Source organism: Strix uralensis, chromosome 3, assembly GCF_047716275.1.
Source record: "Strix uralensis isolate ZFMK-TIS-50842 chromosome 3, bStrUra1, whole genome shotgun sequence".
In the NCBI taxonomy this organism is placed as follows: domain Eukaryota; kingdom Metazoa; phylum Chordata; class Aves; order Strigiformes; family Strigidae; genus Strix; species Strix uralensis.
Genome location: NC_133974.1, coordinates 103,614,921 through 103,638,992, shown reverse-complemented (window position 1 = coordinate 103,638,992; position 24,072 = coordinate 103,614,921). Strand labels below are relative to the sequence as shown.

At 38.8% G+C, this 24,072-nt stretch overlaps 1 long non-coding RNA gene across 4 annotated transcripts in view; it reads left to right on the top strand.

The window, feature by feature from the left end:
- The window catches only part of LOC141941265 (uncharacterized), a 66,650-nt gene that overhangs the window by 21,798 nt on the left and 20,780 nt on the right, over positions 1-24,072 (top strand). The window contains exons 4-5 of one of the 4 annotated variants that reach the window (XR_012628262.1): positions 1,033-1,146; positions 1,398-1,446. The exons of the other annotated variants lie outside the window; for them this stretch is intronic. This is a non-coding gene — a long non-coding RNA (uncharacterized LOC141941265). The remainder of the gene's footprint in view (positions 1-1,032; positions 1,147-1,397; positions 1,447-24,072) is intronic. 4 annotated transcript variants of the gene reach the window in all.

Below are 24,072 nucleotides of genomic sequence, written 5' to 3'. Positions count from 1 at the left end.
TTCAGAATACTGGTATCTTATCCAAAACTTGTCTGGTAGCTGGAGTGTGTGTGAGCTAAGACGGCCTATTACAGTTTAAATCTTTCCAAAGTCCATATTCCTCACTGAGGATCCATGTCATGATGAAGTATTTTGAGGTTAGTGTGAAACTTGAAGGCTGATTTTTCTGGCAAACACCAGGTCCAGATTTGTACAGCGAATATGTCTTTCGTAGAAATCTGGGTCAGACCGTCTTGTTGGTCTTTCTTATGCCTGGGTTGTGATAACAGCAAAGACTAGGGACTGATTTTTATCATGCAGGAAGTGATAGAGTATGTCATATGAATTAGAGCAGTATCATTTTGCTTCTCCAAATATATGTGCTTTGGTGGAGGGAACAATGATAGAAGTTTCTTGCTGAACACAGAGGAGATAAATTCTTAACTAAGTGCCCAAGCCAACAGCATAATAAAAAAGGAGGCACTTCAGTAAAGCTCGGATTATCTTTTTAAGAGCAAATTCCAAACTCTGAACCACTGGAGTTTGTGTAGTCATGCTGACGTTTTGTACTGCCCATAACAAGATGAACCCACAACTGACATTAGCCTCATCTACCTGTCCTGGATTTTATCTAAATATACTTGTCCTGGAAGTGTCTTTTTTGGGACTTTTTTCATGTGGGAAAGGAAGCCAGTCTTAATTTTTATAATCTGGGGAGGCTGCCTGTCCTTTCACAGTCATATTGATAGTGCACAACTCTGTTGGATTTGCCATGGGTGTGGCCATGGATGGTGTTTCTAGGAGGTGTAATGTCTGTGGGACGGGAAGGTGCTCACAACTTTGCCTGAGGCAATAGTGGGACGGTTACACTACATCAGTGTGCACTGTTGCATGTCACTTTTCCATATCCCTGATCAAAACTTGTTAATTTAGCCAGAATAATTTTTAAGCCGCATAACTAAGAACATTTCTGCAGTGTGTGTTTTTAAGTTCTCTTATAATGGAGAGTTATTTTGTGCTTTGCCACGTTAATTTTTATTTTAATGGTTGCAGGGGTTAATGGGATGTCTTGCGTTCAGATTTTAATGCTACCTTCATATGGCTGCAGAAAATAACTTAGTGATACAACCCTTATATTTGTAAGCCTGAGGATCCCTGGAAGTACAGGTCAGTTGCAGTATATTAAGGCACTTCTTCACTCAGAGCCACTAACATTTTAACTTCTTTTATGTTTGCATGCACATAATCATGTATTGTTAGAGTTGCACAATGCTCAATTTTCCCCCCCAAGCCTTGTTATGACGTGCTATTGAGCTGAAAATAAGCACCTCTGTCCCCCTCTTGGGCTCTGTTCCAGCAGTGCTTAGGTAGGCAGGAACAGATGCTGCTTTCTCATACTGTCTGTTGTTTACTTGCAGTTGTTACCCAGTTCCTTTAAGTCACAGCACTGAGATGCCAGGAATCCAGGTACCAGAGTTTCTGCTTCGTTTCTCCCATAAAGAAATCTGATTCGGCAGTTTTCTATTTGACTGGAACTTTTAAAGACACCTTCATTTTATGTATTTCGGCTTTCTGTAAAATACTTCATAGACTGTAAATGAAGATGTATCATCTCAGAATTGAGAGTCACATGTTTAATTGCAAATGACTTGAGCTTACTGCATTTTGGTGTAATTCCGTGATGTCCTCACCCAAGAAACAGCACATGATTATTTGTAAGCTTGCCATATCTAGGAGGAAATTTGATAAGGCTTTCAGAATCTGCGTTGTAAGGCCAGTAATTGCTCTGATCCAATAAGGGAGCCCTCTGTGGTGGCATCACTCGAGAGAGTAAGCGTGGTGTGACTGCTGCTGGCTTCTCGGATCATGCTGTCTAATGAAAGATTAATGAGGAGATGATGCTTTGTAACAAACATCTAATACTGCCACCAGGTCACAAGTTTGATTTGAACCAATCAATATAATTCATTCTCCTAAAGGTAGCTAATGATAGCATGCTTATGAGAAATGAAATGGCCTGCAATCTAAGACAGCTTGCTCGTTCTTACTGTGTCAGCTTTAAAGAAACAGTATTCATTTTATAATGTCATCTAAACCTTGGAAAGAAAGAATAGTTTAAATTCTGAGGGAAAATGTTAAGAAAACTTTTTTTAAAAACTGAAACTCAAGAAAACTGAACTAAGGGAATCCTTACATTAAAAATAAATTAGAATTAAAACTCAGTGACACATAAGGGGGGAAAAAATCTCATTCTCAGAGTTAATAGTATCTGAAAGAGAAAAGAGTTTGATTTGACCTTGAGGTTGAAGGATCAGGTGTACATTAATGTCTGTGTTCTTAATCCTAGGAGTGACTCACCTGCCTATGAAAGGCAGGTGGTCGAGTCCCCAGTTATGTCATATTGACCCATCTGAGGAGAGAGGGAAAGAAATTGGACCATCATTCTTCTCCTCTTCTTGTACTAACAGAGGGCCAGATAAGTTTCTGATGTAATCTAGAGGAGTCGTTGGTTTTTTTTTTTTTATTATGTTAATTCCAGAAAGCAAGTATAGGACACAAAGGAGGGTATGTATTCAAGTATTGCCCTCAGATATAGTCCTACAAGAGACTGAACAAGCTGAGAATTAGAAGGTAAAATGAGAAAACACAGAAGATTTTCTTCTGAACTTCTCACTAAAACCTTTGAGCTAGATTTTGCATTCTTGCTTCTAAGTAATATTGTGCTGTGAAAGTGTTGGCAGTGAGTTACTGTAGCTACACATGGAATATAATACTGTAAAATATGAATAATGGAGCTTGACTTTTGAGCTCTTGATTATGAGACTTCAGTTTTCCAAGCTGCAGAGTGGGAACTCCCTGCTTTTCTCTTCAAAAAAAAAAAAAAAAAAAAAAAAAAAAAGTTCAAATTCTCTAATGAAAGATTCTGATTTTCATAGCAAAATAGCATTGCTATCCTCTATGTATATATAGGACCATACTGACTTACTACTTAGGTACAAAATAATATTTAAAAAAAACATTACAATTTATTTCCTAAATATTTAGGATACTTGCCTGTGTGGTACTTTCTGTCTAGATCAGTAACATCATACATTTTGTAAATGTTAGCATTATTTTCATTAACAATGTTATGTTCCTAATACCTGGAACAAATTGAAATTGTCACCAAAAATATCAATTTGTCATCAAAATATCAATACCAGATCTAGAAGACATTAAAAGCCAGAACAATTTTCATGGTAACATCATTTTCCAGGAGCACAGGTGCATCAAAACACTCCCTTGCAGTAAGCAAGCAGTCTATTTGGTGAGTAAGACACTTCTAAAGCACTGAATAGCAATTCTAATAACAATTTCAGACTTCTATTTTGCCACTTTTACAGAGTTGTAAGAAAGATGTATATTGTCACTAGATGACATTTCTTAATGTTTAGCTTTCTAGTTTTCATTGTTCAGTAGGGGTGAGAAGAGATTAATCATCCCTAGCTGCAATTTGATGATCTTTGCTTCAGTCACTGAAGCAATATCTTTTTTTATGTGATTTCTTCCCTTCTGTATCGATTGCATTTTCCTTCCAGACTGCACTGTGATCAATTGCCATCGTGTTTCTTGGATTAACTTGGATTTCTCATATTTTCTACTTCCGTTTCCTTTTTTCTATTCCAGTAAGTGCTTTAAAGTTTTAAATGTTTAAATAGAGCCTCTTTCCCATAAAGCTTGGGATTTGCCAGGATCCCATCCTAGAAGAGGAGCATGGTCTAATGGTCAACACACACCTGGGAGATGGACCTTGCTGTGTTCTTATCCTAGTTGATTTACTTTTGTGGCCTTAGACAGGTCTCTAAACTACCTAACAGGAGAGCCATGAGGATTAATTGGACAGGCAAATTGCCGTGTAATCTTGTCTGAAGAATGACAGTAAGATTCCTGATTCCAGCAATACGAATTCATGATAGCACGGACTTTCTTTTCATGATGAAATCAAACTCTGTCATTTCTGTTTCTCCTTGGTAACTGATACTTCTGCTACAATTTCATGTAACTCTCAGAGAATAACAAATTTATCTGTATTTGTGAGGATCCATGTTGAAATAAATTGCAGAGTGATTGATATCCATAGTCCTGGAACAGAAGATGATAAAAAGAGATACCCAGAAGAAAAATATGCTAAAACTCCTGTCTAGAGAAACACTTTACATAATGCTGGTCATTTGAAATAGTAATTATTTATACGTGAAGGATATTGTAAAGGAAATATGCAAAGTGGTGAATTTTATAAGCTTGTTAATAGTTTGTTCAGACTTTTCTTTCATAGCAGACTTTTTATCTACACCTTTAGCATTTATCTTATTTTTGTTACTGTGTTACCTGGGAGCTCAAGTCAGACTTTTCTGTAATTGCTCCATTTTGATTTATTTTTTCTTGAATACGAGTGACAAGACCTTACATGTAATATGTTTCACTCGGATTAGCACTTTGTATCCTCATATTAAAACTTCTCTATCTTTCCTGGCAACATCTTACCCAGAATATCTTAGTGTTATCTACCACATCAGTGATTGCTCATAGTCATCCTCTGATGGACTAATACAACCTTTTCTTTCTCCTCATTTGTTATTTCCAACTTATCACAGGAATTCTTACTCCTATGTGTGTGACCATGCACTTTATTTTATCTAAGTTCATTCTGTTCCTGTTATTGCAGTGTTACCCATTCTCCTTTGGTGTGGAATACAGTCTTTCTTTGTACTAGCACCTTATCACAGACCTAATTTCTGTGCCAAGGTCAGAAGGGAAAATATTAAGTATGTCCCAAGACAGATACTTGAATTACTCTAACAGTTTCTCTTCAGCCTGATACTTTCAAATGTTTTCTCTTTAGCCGGTGCTATAGAAATACAAGGACATATATTCCAAATTTTCCTGTTAAGTTTATACATGGATCTTAGATTGTATAAATCACACTGAAGTGTGAAAATGCATCCCCCAACAGGAATCAGAGAAGTTTCTATGAGGTTCCAGACATTCTTCGGGTAGTTGCAAAGCAGCTCCACTCAGATCACTGTGCCAGCACTAAAATTTCCAAGCTGAGCATCACGTTTAAGAATGTAACTGCAATTGTTACTTGCTCTGACTCTGCCCCCCATGTAACCAGGGCTGTGCTTTGGAGCTGCCAGTGGTGGCATATGTTTTTGAGCACCTTTCAATAGCAGAACAAGCCAGTGTTTGTCAGTAACTGGAGTTCAAGTTGTGGCATCCATATGCACGTGCTCGGAGCTTTATTCAGTCAGGTCTTGAATACTGCCAAGGATGGAGACTACACAACCTCTTTGGACAACCTGCTCCAGTGGTTGGCTAGTGAAAAAGTTTATCCTTATGTCAAGCTGGGGCCTTTCTTGTTTCAGTTTGACCTGTTGTGTCTCACTGAGAAGAGCCTGGCTTCATCTTCTTGGGCTTCATCTTCTTGGTAAGCTCCTTACAGGTATTGAAAAGCTGCCATTAGGTCCTCCCAAAGCCATCTCTTCTCCAGGCTGAACAAGCCCACTTCCCTCAGCATCTCCTCCCCCCGTCTCTGCTCTAGCCCCCTGACCATGTTGGTGGCCCCTCAGTGAACTCACTCTGGATTATCAACATACTGGGAGGCCCAAAACTAGGAGCCATGTTCTTGATGCAGTATTCTCCATGCAGTTGGAAGTGTGCTGAGTGAAGGGGGATAATGATGTCTAATGATCTACTGGCCATGTGCCTGGTCGTACAGCCCAGGATGTTGTTGCCCTTCTTTGCTGCCAGAGCACACTGCTGGCTCATGTTCTTGATGCCAATATCCCCAGCTGCCCAGCCACTTGGTCTCCAGCCTGTACTGCTTCAGGGGTGTTTTCCTTCCCAAGTGCAAGACTTTCATTTGTCCCTGTTGAATTTCATAATTCCATGTCAGCCCAACCCTCTAGCCTATCTAGGTCCCTTTGACTGGCAGCCCTGCTCTTGAGCATATTTGACTGGTCTGCCCAGTTTGGTGTCATCTGGAAACTTGCTGAGAACATACTTCATCATTTCATTGCCTCTTCCAGGTCACTGATAGATGTAAAACAGAACAGGTCCCAGTATAGACCTATGCAGTACCCCACTTGTTACAAGCCTCCAGGCTGAGGACAACCCATTAACCACTACCTTCTGAAACCAACTATCAAACCAGGTTTTTTTACACATTACATCAATTCAGCAATGTCACTTTTTTGGTAATTCCGTTATTACATTAAGTAACATTTTATCATAGAAATGCATTTAAGCCATGATAGCGAGGGACCAGGACAGTATGGAGAAAAGCAAGCTGTGAATAAAACTACTGCTTTTAAATCTAAATTTTTAAACCTAAATTGATTTCATTCTTAACTGATCCTGAGCTAAGAAGTCTCTGAAACTGGCTGCTCAGTGGAACACAGTGTAGAGACACTGCCCTGGTTTTGGCTAGGATAGAGCTAATTGTTTTGGGTTTTTTTCCCTCTGTAGTAGCTAGAATAGTGCTGTGTTTTGGATTTAGTGTGGGATTTGATATGAGAAGAATGTTGATAATGTACTGATGTTTTTACTTGTTGCTAAGAAATCAAGGACTTCTCAACTTCTCATGTCCTGCTGGTGCGCAGGTACACAAGAAGCTGGGGAGCAGAGCCAAAACAACGGACGCAAACTGGTCAATGAGATATTCCATATCTAATGTCAGGCTCGGTATATAGATAAAGGTTGATTGGGAAGCTCCACTTGGGTTTTCGGGATGGTGGTTCCAGGATTCTCTCTTCTCTGGGATCACTAGCCTGGAACAGGCTAGGCATCAGTCAGAGGGTGGTGAGCAATCACATTGTGCATTACCTGTTTGTATTTTCTATTACTACTATTATTATAATTATTAACTTAATTTGATTTTATTTCAATTATTAAATTGTTTTTATCTCAACCTGTGAGTCTCCTTACCCTTACCCCTCCAACACTCTCCCCTGTTCCCTGAGGGTGGGGGAGGGTGAGCAAGCAGCTGTGTGGTGATTGACTGCCAGCCATGTTTAAACCATGACAGGCACCCAAGCTGGTGCATTATAATAATTTATAATGATATCTTGAATCTAGTGAGGTTCATTAACTCAGAGGAAGAGCTGTGTGAGCCATGTTGCTTCTGGAAGAAGAGAGATTCCAGAAATATCATTATAGACGTATTTGTGTGCTGTTGCTTAGGCATGGCACACTTAAGCTGGCATGCAAGTTACTGTTTTAAGTATCTCGGCACCTGTGTCCTGATTTATCTGCAAAGTAGGTAGCCCACCCAAATATTTGACTGAGTTGTTGACTATGGGCTGACAATGGGGTCTCTTAGTATCTAGATAGTTGAGTCTGAGCATCTGTCTTTAGTTCGTATTTTCCAAGGTGACCTCCCACTTGTATTTTGCACATGATTTGGCAAATATAAATGGAGTCATTTGGTAAGCTTGTTATCTGATGTCATTCACAAATTAAGCAGATGTTTAAATGATCCTGTTTACCTTTATAGTTATTTGCAATTGTAGACTAAAGAGTGAAGCAAGAACCCCTTTAAAACTAGGCCCTGAACATTTTGATCTTGATTTTGCTTCAGCTGAAACTTCTGGAAAACTTACCACTAATGTCAGTGGGAACGAGATGGGGCATGTTTATAGAATAAAGACATTATGCTGGCTGGTAGGGGGGCGATGTGTGTGAATAAAAATGGTTTATCTCACTAAATGTTAAGAGGTTTGCCTGAAATCACTTTCAATATCTTTTTCTTGTTTTCTATACAGTAACGTATGTAATTAGGGAGCACGTTATACAGCAAACTCAGTTTGAAAAATTGATTTTTAAAGCATAAAAGAGGCAGTGACTGAAGTGCTGCCAGGCTCTATCGAATACTCACATGTATTATATTGTAAACATAATATGATTATACTGTATGTTGTCATAATAATTGGCAATGGTCTTGGAGTCAGTCATTGAGTGCTTTTGTTCATGTGGTAATAGATGACAAGGGCTACAAGGTTTGTTGGCAGCAAACTTGTTTTCCTTTCTGTTTTTCTTAGTAATTGGTTTCAAAATAGTTTTGTGGGGTTTTTTTTTTTAAACCGACTGTCTTAAGATCCAGGTGGCCTTATCTTTTTTTAATGAGATTTGGTACATTCTCCTTAAAAGTAGTGTTCACTCAGTGCTGCCACAGAGGCTGTATTCTGTGCTTTTCTTAAAGCATGGCACTTTGACAACAGAGATGGGGAAGACTTAGTAGTGATCAGCAGCACAGAGGGGTGGATTAAGTCAGATTCATTAGGATTCTGGGCTGAAAGGTAGCATGAGTCAGGAGAGAGCATAATACCTGAGTCTGGAGGCTAGCGAATAATTTTAGATTACTAGGTAGGAACAGCTTATCCATTAGTCTCTGTAGGCTTGATTCTGTAATCCTAACTCATGCAAGCCATGTCACAGGGTTCTAGCAGGCTGCCATGTGACAGGAGCTGTTCCTTGTGAGAAGTGTGGCAAAACTGCTCCATTTATTTGCAAAGGTCCTGAAGGGGCAGCCAGGCTAGATAACAACTGAGAAAGGGATATTTTTCCTGCTGAAACTTCAAGACATTTGTTACTGAGTTAGTTGCTGGAGTTTTACAGGACAAGACCTACTTAAAATTATTTAGGATCCAGACCATATGTATGACAGGGCTCTGCAGGATCCTGAAAGACAATTTGTGGTGGCTTGAGGCATTCACAGTGGGCATGCATTTCAGTTATGATGCAGTGAATTTCACCTAATACAAGTTTAGCAGCTGAAAAAGATTGCCTGTACCAGCTTTTCATCTTCTATCAGATTCTTGACTACTTAGCTTCAGATTCCTGTGAAATCAGCACCAACACACACCCTGTGCATCACCATTCTTTTACCTTTACGTATATCCTTCCATTTTTGCCAGTTTGAGTCAGCTCTTGCTGACTTCAGTTGCACATGGTATAGCCATATGCTTCCACCCTTTCCAGGCTTCCATGCCTTTTCTTGTACTGCTCATATGCCTGTCCTGCCTGTCCCTGTGTCAGTTGTTTTCTATCTCATTTCGTGTTGTGTACCACTCTCCATCTCAAAGACCATTTGTGTCTGCCTTCATTCTCAGTGTTATTTTTTTAGTGTGTGATTATTTTTCAGCAGTTTCCTTTGGATTACTGGCTGCAGAATATGCCACCTGCACGTATCTCTAGTACTGCCCGCAGAACAGGAGTTGCAATGTAATTGGTCCCACAAGAATGTTTTGTTCCTACAAAGCAGATATAACTTTATTCTCTTTTGCACTGATGTATGTACTTTGATTTTCTTTGTTGACCACACAGGTATTCTGAATCTGCCCAGGTAGTTATACAGAAGGGATGCTATTCAGCTGCCATGAGACATCTATCTGTAGTCAGCATTCAGAAACACTGTGTATCTGCAAGTGAAGAACACCACCTTTAGTTGAATCTTCAGAGGAAAATGAGAATTAGTAGAATACTTTCCTGAAGTGATATTTATCATGGCCTCTATCACTCTTTTTCCTCTTGAAAATGCTAGCAGATGTATGACCTCCTATGTGATGTGGTACTTCTCAAACAATATGGGGAGATACAGCCCTATACTCAGTCATAAGGAAAAGGGTCATCTGTTTGAACCACTAATACAATTTGGAGTAATATTTTAGTTCTTTGGGGTCTCCTATTCTGGGGATGTCCTTCTATAACTGTATTTAGTTTGTGAACATCTTTTAAAAATCACCATTCAAGATGGTTTAGTAATCTAAGACTATGCTGAAAAACAAATTAAATAGTTATTAAATACAGTATCTCAACAATTTCCACTTAGAAAGCACAAAAATTAACATTGTAATGTTTTTATTTACCTGCTGGGATATCATCTGGTATCTGATGAAATTGCTGTGGTTTTTCCTCACTAAGATGTAGTGAGATGTGTGTGTATTCTAATGCACAGTAGATTCTCAACTCAGATAGAATCATTGCAAACTGCAGATGTTCCAAGTGCTTTTCTCCTCAGTATTCTGATTGTTAATTATGAGGCTAATCAGCATTTTAAAACAAAATTTGCACATAAAGAGTCTTTTCATCCAATGGCGACGTGCTAACAGGTTCTCTCCCTACACAAGTGCTCTGCACAGTAAGACATACATTAGCTGCCTGGGATCAAAACAGAATCAGAACAGGAGAATTTTTGTAGCATACAAGGTAGCTGAAAATTGTTTTTCAAAACCACTATGAATTTTTCTTGGTGTACTTTACACTCTGTGAGGGGAAATCTATTCATGCAACAGTGCCCAGTACTGTAATTGGGACTGATCTAGCTTGTACTTTAACCATGTAAAAAAAATCTTCATGTCTCCACAGTCTTTGGTGACTTTTGTCCAGTCTGCTGCTTTAGCAGTCAAGCTTTTTAGACTGAAAAATCTTGCAGGCACGGCTGTGCTTAGCCACACCTCTTTGTAGGGAATGGCAGAATCTGATAGAAAGGTTTCCTGTACTAGAGCCAGTAACCAGAAGTTGGGTCTGTTTATCTCCTCTACACTAGAAAATTCACAAAAGGGTAGGTTTGACATTCCTGAGATTCTAAGGTAGTATGCTTGAAGGCACACAACAACCTAGCCTTAGGAAAATACCCCCTCCAAATGTTTACAGCTTTTTTTGTACCTTGCACCAAAGAAGGAAAGGAGCACATGGACACAGCTTTTCCTTGAAGAGTCATCTTATTTCTTATAATTCTCCCTTTGATAAAATTATTTGCAAAGAGGCCTAAAGCTATTTTCTTTGAAGTGACACCATTTATTAGAAAACTGAAAGATCATGAGTTAGCTTCTGCTTCTTGCACACTGATAAATTTACACCTATCTTGCTTTGTAGGCAACTCAGAGGGCAGATGCAGAGTTTGTAAGCATGAATGCTGCACCACTTTGGAGTCACACTAAACTCTTTGTACTTCATAGTACCCTACCCTTTCAGCAAGTCCTGTGGAAAATGTTGGCTGTCATCTTTTAAACAGTACAGTATTTGCATTTCTCTTGATCATGTACCAGAGCAAAGTTCAGTAGGTTGAGGAAGTATTGTTTAAGTGCAGTTGATCTAAAAATGTACCAAAAGGAAAACTACTGTATATGAACAAATTATAGAGAGGCTTTATATAGTCTTGTTGATGTCTGTAAATACATAAAACAAGGAAGCAGCAGCTTATGACATGGTTATTTCTGGAAAAGCGGAAGATCTGACTGTCATTATTACACCATACACAGAGCTAAGCAGTTGGTCCTGAAGAAACTGTGAGTGGAATTAAGAACCCCAAAATTAGAGAATTAGAACGATTTCCATAGTGTTGTGAACTCTACTCCAGATCTTGCCTCTGCAAATCAATGACAAATCACATATTAATGTCAATGGGATCAGGTTTAGGATTTTCTCTTCCCTCTCCCCCACCTTTTCTTTAAACAAAACCATTTTAATAGCCTTCCCAGGGAATACCCGTTCTGACGATAAGCCTGAGGAGCTGACAATCTTTAGTGATTTCTGGCAGATCTCAACATAGAGTAGTCCAAAATTAGCAAAGTGGTGTCAGCTTACTTCTTCAGAAGAGAGAGTAAAATATATTTACTGTATCCACACAGTAAAAAAAAAAAAAGCTAGAAGGAACCAAGTCAGTTAATTTGCTCTCTGTATCATAGGTCATTATTATCCAGTTACCTCTGTATAGAATTGTGTTCAACTGCAGTAGTAAGCATGCAAATACATGCTGCGCTGCAACACTCAGAAAGGTATCCAGACTTGAAGACCTCAAGAACTAAAGATGCTATTGAGAATTCCCATGGTAATTTGAGTTATAAATAACTTGTTGTTTAATATGCTGTGTTTCCTACCTGAACTTTATGTTTACGCTAAAGAACCCTGTAGGAGCCAGTATTTTCTGTGATATATTAAGTCAAGCTAGTTAATAATGTTAACAAGTGAACTTTAAGTCTTTCCTTCAAACATGTCACTGCAAGACATTTTTCTCTTCGAGTAATTTTGTCTGCTTTTTTGTATTCTGTTTTGAAAACATTCTTTCTAAAATGTGAAACCTGATGTGGTGGTTCACTGCATGTTTCACCAGTGTTGCATAGCTGTTTAAAGCTGGTTTGCTTTTTTATCTATATACAAGGATCATATTAGGGTTTGGGCTTTTTTTGCTACAATATCAGCTGTTTGTCACTTGTAGTCCTTGGTACCTGTCAGACCCTGTGTTTCCACGGAGGAGACGTGGCTGCTGGTAGAGCTTTTAGTTCTAATCCCTTTGCATTTGGCTCTATTAAGACATGTTTAATTAGAACTGGCATGGTTCATTAAGTGATTCAAATTGTTCTACATGACTATCTTAAGCTTTCATCCTCACAATCTTATTAATCTTACAGATCTTATTATCATGGATGTATTTATTTATTTCCAAATCACTGATGATTTATATTTATTTCCAAATCACAAAAGCCCTAAAGTTTGTTACAAGTCTCCATTCATTATTACTTTGTCAGATCTTTCAGTTTTCAGTCCATTTAACACATTTTGTTAGTCCATTTAACACATATTGATAGTGTTGTGCTAATTTTCATAATGAGAATGTCATATGCTGGTAAGTCAACTGCTTCCCACAAATATATTGCAGATATACAATTAGTTTCATCAGCCAAATGTCTGTCTCATCAAATAATGCAATAACTATTTTACAAGATCTATTTGCCACTGAACTGGGTTGACTGATATTAATTATATTCTGGTACTTTAATTCTTTATTAATTTTATAACAGCTTTATTACCTTGAAGTAACATCAGACTAACTATCCATTAGCTCTCTGAGTCATCCTGCTGGCCTTTATTATTATTGGCAGAACATTAGCACTTTCCAGTCAAATGGAATTTCCTTGGAATGCCTTAATTTATTAAAATAAACATGATTAGTTCTCAGGTCTCCTCAGTTTTAGTTCTTAGGTGTGAGGTAGATGGATTGGCTGATTTAAAATGTTTATTTCTAGTACCTGTTATATAACATCCTGCTTGGTTACTAAAGGACTGGAAAATAGTTTGACATCATCATGTGACATAAGAACATCTGTCCAAATATGAAATAGAAATATTTAAAAAAATTTCTGATTCTCCTGCATCAGTATTAAAGGTTTTATCACTTCCATCTGGCAAAGGGTCTGTGTAACTGCTGGGACTATTGTAGTCTTGATACTTTGTTGCGTGTTCTTTTTTTTTTGTTTTTTTTTTAATTCTTCATGTTACATTGGTCCTGTCAGCTGTGGACTTTCTGCTGATGTTTCTAGCTTACCTTATCAATTTTTTCCCCTTTGTAACTCCTAATTAATATGGATTATTATGTTTTCTCTTTATCTTCATTTATTATATAGTACTTTTTATTATGAACTACTGCTTATACTTGAGTAGTGAAAGAGGACACCATTTTTAGCCAAAATTATCCTCTCATTGACTGTGGAATTACGAGTTTTCAATCATCCTAAGATTTCTATGTAAAGAAACTTCTTGCTTTTGACTCTCCCACATCAATTTCAGTCATAATTTTAACTACTCTGATAGGATACCGAAGTTGCAGGTTACTGACAACTGTAACGTGTACCACATTCATGGCTTTATGCAGCAGTGTCTCCCTCATCTCCCACTCATTCTGCCCCCTTAGGGTGGATTTTTTTTTTAAGTCAGGTGAATCATTGCACAGTGTTCACTAATAATAACGGCATAATTTTTTTGCTTTGGTGATAATTTCCTGTTCTCTGGCTTATTGCCTCTTCCAATCTCAATACATACAGGCCTGAAAAATGTCATCTTTTAAGACTCTTTGCCACATTATTTCAATATCTTCAGGGTCTGTTTGAGCATGCACTGTATTTGCCTTCTTACCAACTTTCTCAGGTGTTGCTACTTTAACACCCTTCTGCCTACTCCAACTTATCTTCAGATCAGAAAGAGGTAACACTTGCACCATCATCTTTTTGAGTTTTTCTAAGAGGTGAGATTACCATGGGGAGTGGATTAAGTCCTGTTAATGGAGTCTTCCCAAGTCACGCACTCATTTGACTGTTATTCATCTGACCATACTTACTCTGAGGATAATGCTATCTTTTCCAGAAGTGATGCTGCAAAAACGAGATTTCAGATATATTTCATCACAACATTATGTTCCCTATGCAGAATTTTCACCGGCATGTCTTCCAAAGCAATATACCAGCAGAACCCAAAAGTAAATCTCTTTTTTCTTGATGGTCTTATACAGCAGGCCCTCCTTTTAATTTTGTCATTTTGCCTCTGATTCAGACTCCCTCCTGTCTGGAAGATATTCCAAACTAGTGTGTGTTTTTCTTTCTTGTTTTGGAATAGCGTGTAGTAAATTCAATGGGATGATATAAAGGGTGTTGAGGGAGCTACAGCATCCAGTTGATTTGTTAGTGATGTTAAAGGCTGCTCTCCAGAAGTAGAGCAGACTGCATATTTTGCAGTGAGCATTCAAATTTGGTCAGCATTCAGAAACAATAGGCATTTGGAGGTGATAAAAAAAATGTGGGTTGGACATACCTCCTTGCTTTAGTATTTTAAATTAAATGCCTTCCACAGGCAGGGCCCTTAGTGCAATTCTCCCCTCTGACTTCCTCTTTCCTTCCTGAAATATAATAATTGTCATTGTAGGTTCTCCTGTCTGCAGCAGGTACTCCCAGCAAAAACTGTTTCCTTAATACATCTATGTTGCAATTAAGCCTTTTTAAAAATTATTTTAGTAATATTCCTGCTTAAACCTGTCAATTAACACAGACTAGGGAGGAAACTGGAAGTAAATAATTATTTCTTTCCATAGGTTTTCCTATCTGAAAACAGAAATATTGATGAGCAAAGAGGAAAAGACAGCTGGCAAAATTCAACTGCACCTCTTCCTTCATGGGCTTGCAGTCTGGTTTATAACTAAAAAGAAGAACAATAAGCAAGCAGAATTAGAATGTACAACGAATTTTAAACACGGGGTTTTCTTTTCCTAATTCCTAGCTGTTTTGTACTCTGTTAAAATGGTCATCATCTTATACAGATTTCATCTGATATTTTCCAGTGATAGAGACTCAAAACCTACTGATGCCTGAGTGTCACATGTTTAACCTGTGGTCTTGATATGATTTGTCCAGTTCATGTTGCTAAAGAAATCTTTGGATCTTGTGAGTACATAAGAACATTTATTTCCTTCCTGAATGAAGATGATAGAAGTACTTTCTGTAAAAGCCAGTGTAGTCCTACTGTAGTAGCAGTGTTATATTTGACATGATAAATGCAGAAAAAGCACTAAGAAGAGTCACAGTGGCTGAGCCACACAGTCTTTCTGAATCCAGACTTGTTTGGATGTTTTGAAAGAGAAATTGAAATTGTCACATGGTTGCTGATTACATAGTGACTGAATTGTTTCAAACTACGTGTGCTTTGGGAGATAGAGTCTGCAGCTGGGAAATCCCCAGCATGTGACTGGTACAGCTGTGTTTGATAGTGTGATTAAGCTTTACTGCAGACCTGAGTTATTTCACCACGTTGCATCTATACCTGTGGGTGTCTGCCTGTTGCAGCATTCGAGTAACTGCCAAACATCCCAGTCTTTCAGAATTTGCATCAGCATTTGAACATCTGAGTTGCTTGAACTGTGCTAATCTTTTACTGATAAAGCAAGTGAAGAAGAAAATTTCTCTTTAAGGGTGAATAGAGTAGCTTTAAGTCACCTGCATTTGTGCCATACTGCCAAAGGACATAAATAAATGGTTAGGAAGAGGGGAAGCTTGGACTTCTGCTGTTCTTCAAGCTATTTTTAAGCCTATCCATCCCCATCTTGTTTCTATGTTTCCTCCTCCCGTGGCATCTTGTCAGCAATTGAGGTGGTGTGTTGTTTGGGATAGGAGCTCTTTGTTACTTATTTGTACAGTACCAAAGATAATAAGACCCAATTCCTTATGGGATTGATGAGATTTTTTTTTTGTAATACAAATCTGATTTCAACTAACGGTTCATTGGTTGACTCATTTTGATCCACTGCATTGTCTAATATGTAGAAGCATTAGGCACTGGGTCATGCAAACTGTCACCACGTTCACATGGGAAAAGGGAGATGCTGTACCATGGCTTTGAAGTGACCCCTCGGAGGGTTGCAGAACAGGCTTCTAGCTATATGGCTGGAAATTTGGATCATTAACAATTGCAAAGCATCTCTGAGGTGACTTCGCCTGGTTAGTAGTCAACTTTTTTCACAATTCTCCCACTCCCTGGAGATTTTCTAACGCACTGTGAGCTCCACTGTCTCTCCCAGGTATGAATTCATAGCGCAACCTGTTAGTGAGCAGCAAGCAACATGACATTCCAAGAAACCATCTCTTCTGGGTTTTAGGGTACCAATTGTATGGGCCCTAGAATACTATGATCCCTGACCAGAGTGAGCTACAAAGAAATATCTGATTTGGAAGGAAAAAAAAAAAGTGCAATGAAGCACCAGTTTACAAAGTCTTATATATTGAGAGAAAAATGCACTATTTTTCACTGTTTGCAAAATATTTGCCAGATGGTGTCCCTTGAAAAATACATTTAGCCTTTGCTTCTCAGATTTATCATATGCTTCTTTCTTATGTTTGATGGCCTGGTAGAATCCAGTGGGGCTCTGATCTTTCTCCTCTATCTCAACTCTGCTGGTTTGGATTATAATGGTGCTGCTTTAATCTTACTGACAAAGCTTTGAATAACATTTAAAATACATTTTCCTCTTGACGTGTATCACCTTACGTTTTAGAGACCAAGTAGGGCTTTTCCTCTGATATTTAATTAATTGTTTCAAAAGTCCTAATGGGGTGAGTTATTGCTAATAGGTGCTTGAGAGGATTTTGGTCTAGTGTTTAACTTTGTCTGCAATTTTCCACATGTTGTGGTGAAAAGATTTGTGCAGTGCTGTAGCATGTTAACCTTACCTTCCCTAATTCTAAGTGTAAGCTCTGTGTGTTGACAATATTTAATGTTTGTGCTCAGGGTTGCTTGTTATCAGCTTTACATTGTAAGTGGCAGAAAGGAAAGTTAGTTGTAAAAATAAATGTCACTTTTCAAATAGAGATTCTCTATCTGCAGATTGGTATATTATTTTTTCATATAACATTGTTTCTCTTTATAATATTTTTTTTTTAAATTACCCCTTTGCGAGGCCTCTAGGGCCTGATACTTCAAAAGCCTAGGTATTCTCTGGTTTTGCCCATTTCATAGCAAAGAGCAACCGATGCCTTAGTTGATCTGGTTAATTAGTCAAAAGGTAGCAAGAGATGACACAAATATTTGATAGAGCGTGTAGTAAGGATTAGCACAACAGCAAAAAATCACGAGATGAGCTATTATTATTCCCCCATTTGTTGGTTCCTGATTTCCGATTGTTATATATATATATTTCTTTGTATAGTGTTTGAGGAAGTAGTCAGATGAAAGGTCACAACTGTTTTATGAAAGTGGGTGAATCATATACTGATTCACTGTGTGCAGGCAGTGTATGCTCACTGTATTTGGACTGTACATTCCTTTAATAGTTTGCCATCCGTTCTACTGTGGGAACCTAACTTACAAGAGGTGAATTGGGCTACAAATCTATTAAATAGAAATGGTGTTGCAGTATAGCTTTATGGACTTGAATGGGAAATTACATAGTTTGTTTAAATTGCACACACTGTAGGAATTTAGGCCACATCCCCAAAATCTCTGAGATGTAATTTAGATGAGCAAGTATTTGCTTGACAACAGTAGGATGCAGGGAGCATGTCCATTGCTTTGGTCATGAGGTGGAGAACGTGCTCCCTTCACTGACTTTTGTGATCATATGCAAGAGTCATAGGTTAAGGACATGTTGCCTGCCCAGTTTCACGTTAAGATACATACAGTGAAGTTGGGGACAGGGTCTCTGTGACCGCTCATGTGACCCAGAGCAGCAGTTTTGCTCTTTCCTTTCCATCATTGGCACTGGAGGTGGGAAAACTCCCACAGCTGGGGTTTGAGGAGGACAGAGAAGGAAAATCACATGTTGCAGACAAAAATTTGGTGTAAAACAATCACCAAATATTGTAATCAGGATGATGGAAGTGTCTGGGTTAGTTTTTTTTGGTTTTAAGATTGTCCAGGCCAAAGCTGACATATTTTTAAATGCCGCCTCTGCTCAGTCATTTAGCTAACGTGCCTAGTTTGCTGTTATCACCAAATTATATAATGTGGCGGGATTTAGCCAGCCTCACATGCTTCACCACAGTGTGGTAGGTCACTTGACAGTATGAGGAACATAATATGGTAATTAGGGAATCTTGTCTGTCTTCTTTTTTTCCCCCTCCAAAAGAGACAATTTCATGCTTGTGGGAAGGTATTGTGCTAGCAGTTCTGGAAAGTGACAGTTTCTCTTTATCCCCTGAACAGATACCACATGTATGGTTACACTGCAGCTTTTCGTCGTGCCGGCATGACAGCATCTCTGTTCTCACATGGAAATGCAACCTTTAGGGCTGAAAAAACAGCTCAGGCCAGCTCAGGCATTTAGCCCATTGTTATTACACCTTCTTGCTAAGACTAGCAAAACTTTAAAACCGGAATTCCCTGTAACTTCAGTCAGAGCAGGCAAGAGTCCAGGTTATCAATACTGATGCAAACATGAAGCCCCATCTGCTAGAGGTACTACCTTTTACTTGAGACAACAAATACCATTCTCATAAATCATATAGTACAAAACTTTAAAACTGGCTAATACAGCCCCAGACACAGCTGTGATATAGGAAGGGGACTGCATCTGCATTAAGCAATTACACGACTGGGTACTGGTATATGGAGTGAAGTAAAGAGGGAAACAGTCCTATTAGCAATACCAGTAAATCTGCTGCAAAGTACTTGGAAACCCAGTCCATATGTAAGATCCTGTCTAGGAGAGTACCACTGAACATCTGTATAGTGCTCCACAACTGAAAGCTAAGCAATTTCATTGATACGTTTCTGGATTGAGGCCTCGGGTTTCTTCTAATGACAAGCATAATTGCAGCTCCTCTGCTCTGACCTTTAGTTGGCTTAATGTAGGCATCCAAGCTTGAAAGTTCTACATTGTACAAAAGGAGTTCGAGTTTGGTTTTCTCTTACTACACCTACAAGTGGAATGCCAGTCTGATGTGCTCAGAAATGAAAATAAACACTGACCAGAACAAGTAGAAGCACTGTTGGACACAAGGGTTCAGTATAACTTGGACACCATAACTTCATTCTTATAATGGCATCTTGAAGATTTTTTTTTAAGCAGAAATAAATGTAAATAAACCTATTTTTTCAGCCTTTCCTCTTCAGCATGATGGAATTACCCTACAACATATTTATTGACTATTGCTTCCTGCTAGCAGCCCCTGTGTTTTCTGCAACTGAAAGGTTTTAAAATCTGATTTGGAATATGAACTGACAAAAGTGGAAAGAGAGAGAATGTCTCTGTAAAATGAGTGTAATTGCTTACCTTCCAATATGCAGGCATTATGCAATATAGGATCTTAAAAGTGATTTTATCCTCTCTTGATAGGCACAGACCTTATCTCTTTTTGAGATCAACATTTACAATATTCAAGAGGAAAAGTTAGGACTACTGATTCCCCTTAAATTTCTTTTTACAATTATTTGTATAAAGTCTCTTCTCCTGTGACCAGTTGAAGCTTTGTTTCATATGTTAATGAAGGGGAAGATGCAGCTGGGTTAAAGATAGATTGTGTGCGCTTGAATATTCCATTATTAACTAGTGAGGTGAACCTTCCTGAAATCAGGAGGTTTTACTGATGCCCTTTATAATTTCTTTAACATAAAATTACATAAAATATTGTGTTTTAAAAGATAGTCATGTCAGCAATTCTGGAAAAAAAAAATAAACACAAGCTTCTTGGATGTTTGAACAATTTGGACTAAAGGACAGTACTACATAGTTTTGAGAGGGGGGAAGCACGTATGCAGAAGAAAAAGAGCCAAGTTTGGGAACTAAAACAGAACAACCACAGAGTGAGTAGGAAGCCTATCTTGGGTAAGAGTAAAGAGAAGCTGAGCAAGAGCTCTTGGGGCAGCATCCTGCTTTACCAGCTGGGGGCACTTTTAGCTGTCTCATTTGTTTGATTCTTGCACAGCTGGAAAAGATCTGGCCCTGTCAAAGGGCTTGTTAGTTTTATCTTGAAAGTATAGCTGATAAATAAACTCGGGGGGAGGGGGGAGAAAAACAGACAAAGAGTAAAGTCAGTTCTTGTTTCTGCCTTCTCTCTGTAGGAGGTTTCTACTCCTTCAGCTAGAGTGCAAATACTCAAATAGGTTAAGCACCTGTATTTGGCACAGCTGAGAGGCTGAAACTGCGGTGAGGAGCACAGCCTGGAAACTCTGTCATCAGTCTCCTGAAAATGATCTGGCAGTAATGAAAGTTGCTGTGCTCTCAGCAGCAAAGATGCTACAAAAGACTCCCACTCCTCCCCTGGCTGCTCCCCCCTGTCCCCCCACTGTGGCAAAGGCTGATCCAGCAACCTCAGCATCTGTGCTGTGACTGATGGTCTGGAAAGTCTGGTGGGCAAAGTGGAAGTGGGTAACAGGCACGAGGATGGGGGAATGCCTTGAAATTATACATTAATACTAGTTATTAAAACTAACAGTTTAATTATTATTTGTGAACTTGATAATAATTAAACCCATTACTATTTTAGAGTTAAATTCTATGCCAGTATCTTCTAACTGGAAAGACCACCTGAGTTTGTCTAGGTGCTCAGGTTAAAATGTTAAGAGCTGAATAGTTCAGCTGTTGCCAAAGTTAAATGTGCTTCAGCAGTGATTAATGATGAGGTTCAGCCTCCACCGAGGCTGTGGTTTCACAAAAGCTTCATTCTCACAGCAGTGCCATCCGCTCACTGTTCATTCTTGCTTGCTGCCTGCCTTTACCCACACACTCACTTATGCCAGTGTAACAGTTTATGTGACTGCATAGTGAATTAGGTTGGGAAACTAATTCAGTTTTTTTAAAAAGTCCTTTTTTGGGGGGTAGGAGAAGGTTATTTTCCTCAATACAGTTCGATGTGTGCCCGTACCAGCAGTTGTCCTGGCACAAATAAGGTTGTGGTATAAAGTGGGAATAAACTGGAGGGAACAAGGTGTTAAAGCCAGCACTGTTGCTGAAAGAGATGTTTGTGAAAATACACCTTGTTTTGGTGCAGAGCAGCAGCAAAGAGGGTGTAACTAACTCTTCTGGGAATTGCTAGGTTATATGTGGTCATTTTGCTTGGAACAGAGACCTAGCTCTGACTGCCAGTGGACCCCCATTCAGATCCCTCTTTTCTCTAGCAAATTGAACAGAAATTTCATTGCTTCTAAACTCTGGAAGAGCATGCTGTGCTAGACTGAAATGGATGTAAATTTATTCACTGATAGAAAAACCCCAACCAACCTGAAATTTTCTGTATGATACTGTTGCTCTTGGTGCAGTCATCTCATTGTGCCCTGGGCACTGCTGCCACAGGAGATGCTGCAGATGGCCTGTGGTGCTGCACAGGTATGTGTCCCTTCCGGGTATTCACGTCAAATCTGCCATTCCTTGTGCTGTAAATCCTGGACTGCAGTGGCTGTACAGCCATCCTGTTCACTCCTTCCCTCTGTATCTCACAACTTTCCCTGAACAGGAGTTTCATCAGGTACAGAGGTTCCTTGCCTCCCTTTTTCCGGGTGTAATATAGTAAGGTTTTTCTCTTTATCCAGTGCTTTCTACTTACAGTTCTCACAGCTAGGTAAGCACCTTCTCATTTCTTACACAGAAAAAGACATAGGTGCTTGTAGCAGCTTGACCAAGATGACACCCTGGTCTCTGTCAGAGTTGTGGAATAGTTAAATAGCTCTTCTCACTTCAGGCCACTGCCCGAGTCATACGCATCTTAACAAGGGACCGTTCCTTCTGGCAGCTTGATTTGCTTATTTTTGTATGTGTGTATTGTTTCTGTGGTATGTATTTTTCATTAATATGGGCTAATTGAGTCATTAAAGTTAATGAGAGCCAACCAAATGCTGCTGTATGTCTGCATGCATCTCTCATTGCATACCTGAGACCACCCTCACCTGTATCACTTCTCTTATTCCAGTCCTAAGTTCTTCCTGTGCTGTTATTGCCAAAGTACAGAGTGCTGTCCTTGTGCAATCTAGATAGATACCTGAAAACCCCTTTGATATCATGAAGCTCACTTCACCTGGGCCCTAAGGAAAGAGGTTCATCTCAAGAGTCAGAAATCAAGAGGAGCCTGAACATTGAAGTCAGTGACTTGGTTCAGAAACTTAAGTGGGATCAGAGTTGTGTCATATGACACAATGAGAAGATAGTGATATTAAAGAATAAAGAACAGTAATTAACCCCTGACATTTTCTTTATTAATTTCATTATAAAAACTCGTTGATGCCTTCAGTTCTGTGCATAGTCTATTAACAGGTTGACTGCTTGAAGCCTTTCTCCAGTTTTTACTCAGTTCTCAGTTGGGCTACTTTCCCATCCAAGCTGATGCCATTTTGCCTGAGTAAGAGGACCAGTAAAAAAGAGAGAGCATTTTAGGATTCGTGCCATGTAGCTGTGTTAAGAGCCTTTAAAGTCTTCTCCTTAACCCCCAGCCCAACAGCGAAGCACAGACACACCATCAGCTCTGCCTGGCACTCGCAAGCATGCTCATTGCTGTGGCTGCATGTTGGTGCTGCTCTCTATGTCCCAGTAAATCAGGAATGTGCCGGTTTTTTCTCCTCCCTGCTTTAATACACAAAGTCTTCTATCTTCAGGTTGTCAGTTTTCTGAACAGGGTTGAAGCCGTGAGTCGTCTTTGCCAAATGCTGTATGTCCAGGAGGTTACATGATACTGCCCTCTAGTGGTAAAATATTCTCCTTGCAGTCTTACCTCAAAACCAGAGTGCTTTCAGGCACTTCCTTCTCTCTCTTATTCACACGTTAATACTGTTCTTGAAGAACCATCTTGCTGTGAAAAGGTTGCCTAAAAATAACAGAAACATCTAGGAAGAAGTTCTTAAGAGAGGAACTTTGTAACGAAGGTGATGTGAACTGTGATAGTGGAACTTCTCAAACATAATTCAGGGTTGGCTGCCTCAGTCATTCTTCTGTGTTGTTCCTTGAACTCAAATGGAAGAATATTTGCTGGAAGGGTACAAAACATCATCAAGGGATTACTTCAACTGTAAAGTGTTGGTGAAACTTTGGATGTCATTTTTCCCTACCATTTTCTGTATGGAGAGTGGAGTGACAGTAATAGCTACTTTATCACTGTGTTTGAGGGTTGTTGATGGAACAAGGTCCTTAGTGCAAAGAATATGCAGTGTAAAAAACAGTAACACATTGCCTGTTACAATAGGACCCAAGCTCTTTGAGAGAATCCTTTCTCAGGAGTGGTATTTTTTAATATGCTTGCATAAAATCAGGGTGAGCTCTTGCCATATGTAGATCACCTTTTAAGTTCTTTGTTTTTCAGTGTATTCTTACCTAGTGTCACAGACTCCAAAGCAGATGGAGGCTAAGAAAAAAACCAAAATAAAACCAGATTTCAAATGTTTGCTTTTCTTTACTTTTCATATAGGCATATTAGAATATGTTTTGTTAATATATTTAGACCTACATGATTAAATCATTAATTAGTGTTAATCAGTTGTTGATTTAACCTTTAAATTTAAAAAAATAATTATTTTGAGATAACTAGAAAGTAATAATAATTTCAAGTTACTGTTTGGTATCCATCTAACTGCAATGATATACAGGTGAAAATGGCATCAAATACCCCTTTGATAATTAATAATTCTTCTAATAGAAGAAAATTCACATGCATTTTTCTGCACTCTTCCACAGGAGTAAGTAGAGAAAGAAAGAAGTTCATAAGAAATCAAGTATCACCTCTACCCAGTGTCCCTTTTTTCCTCCCAATGGAGCAATAATCTGAGGGAGTTTAGACCTCCAGAGTACAGCAGTTAGGTAAAGCTTAATGATTTTCA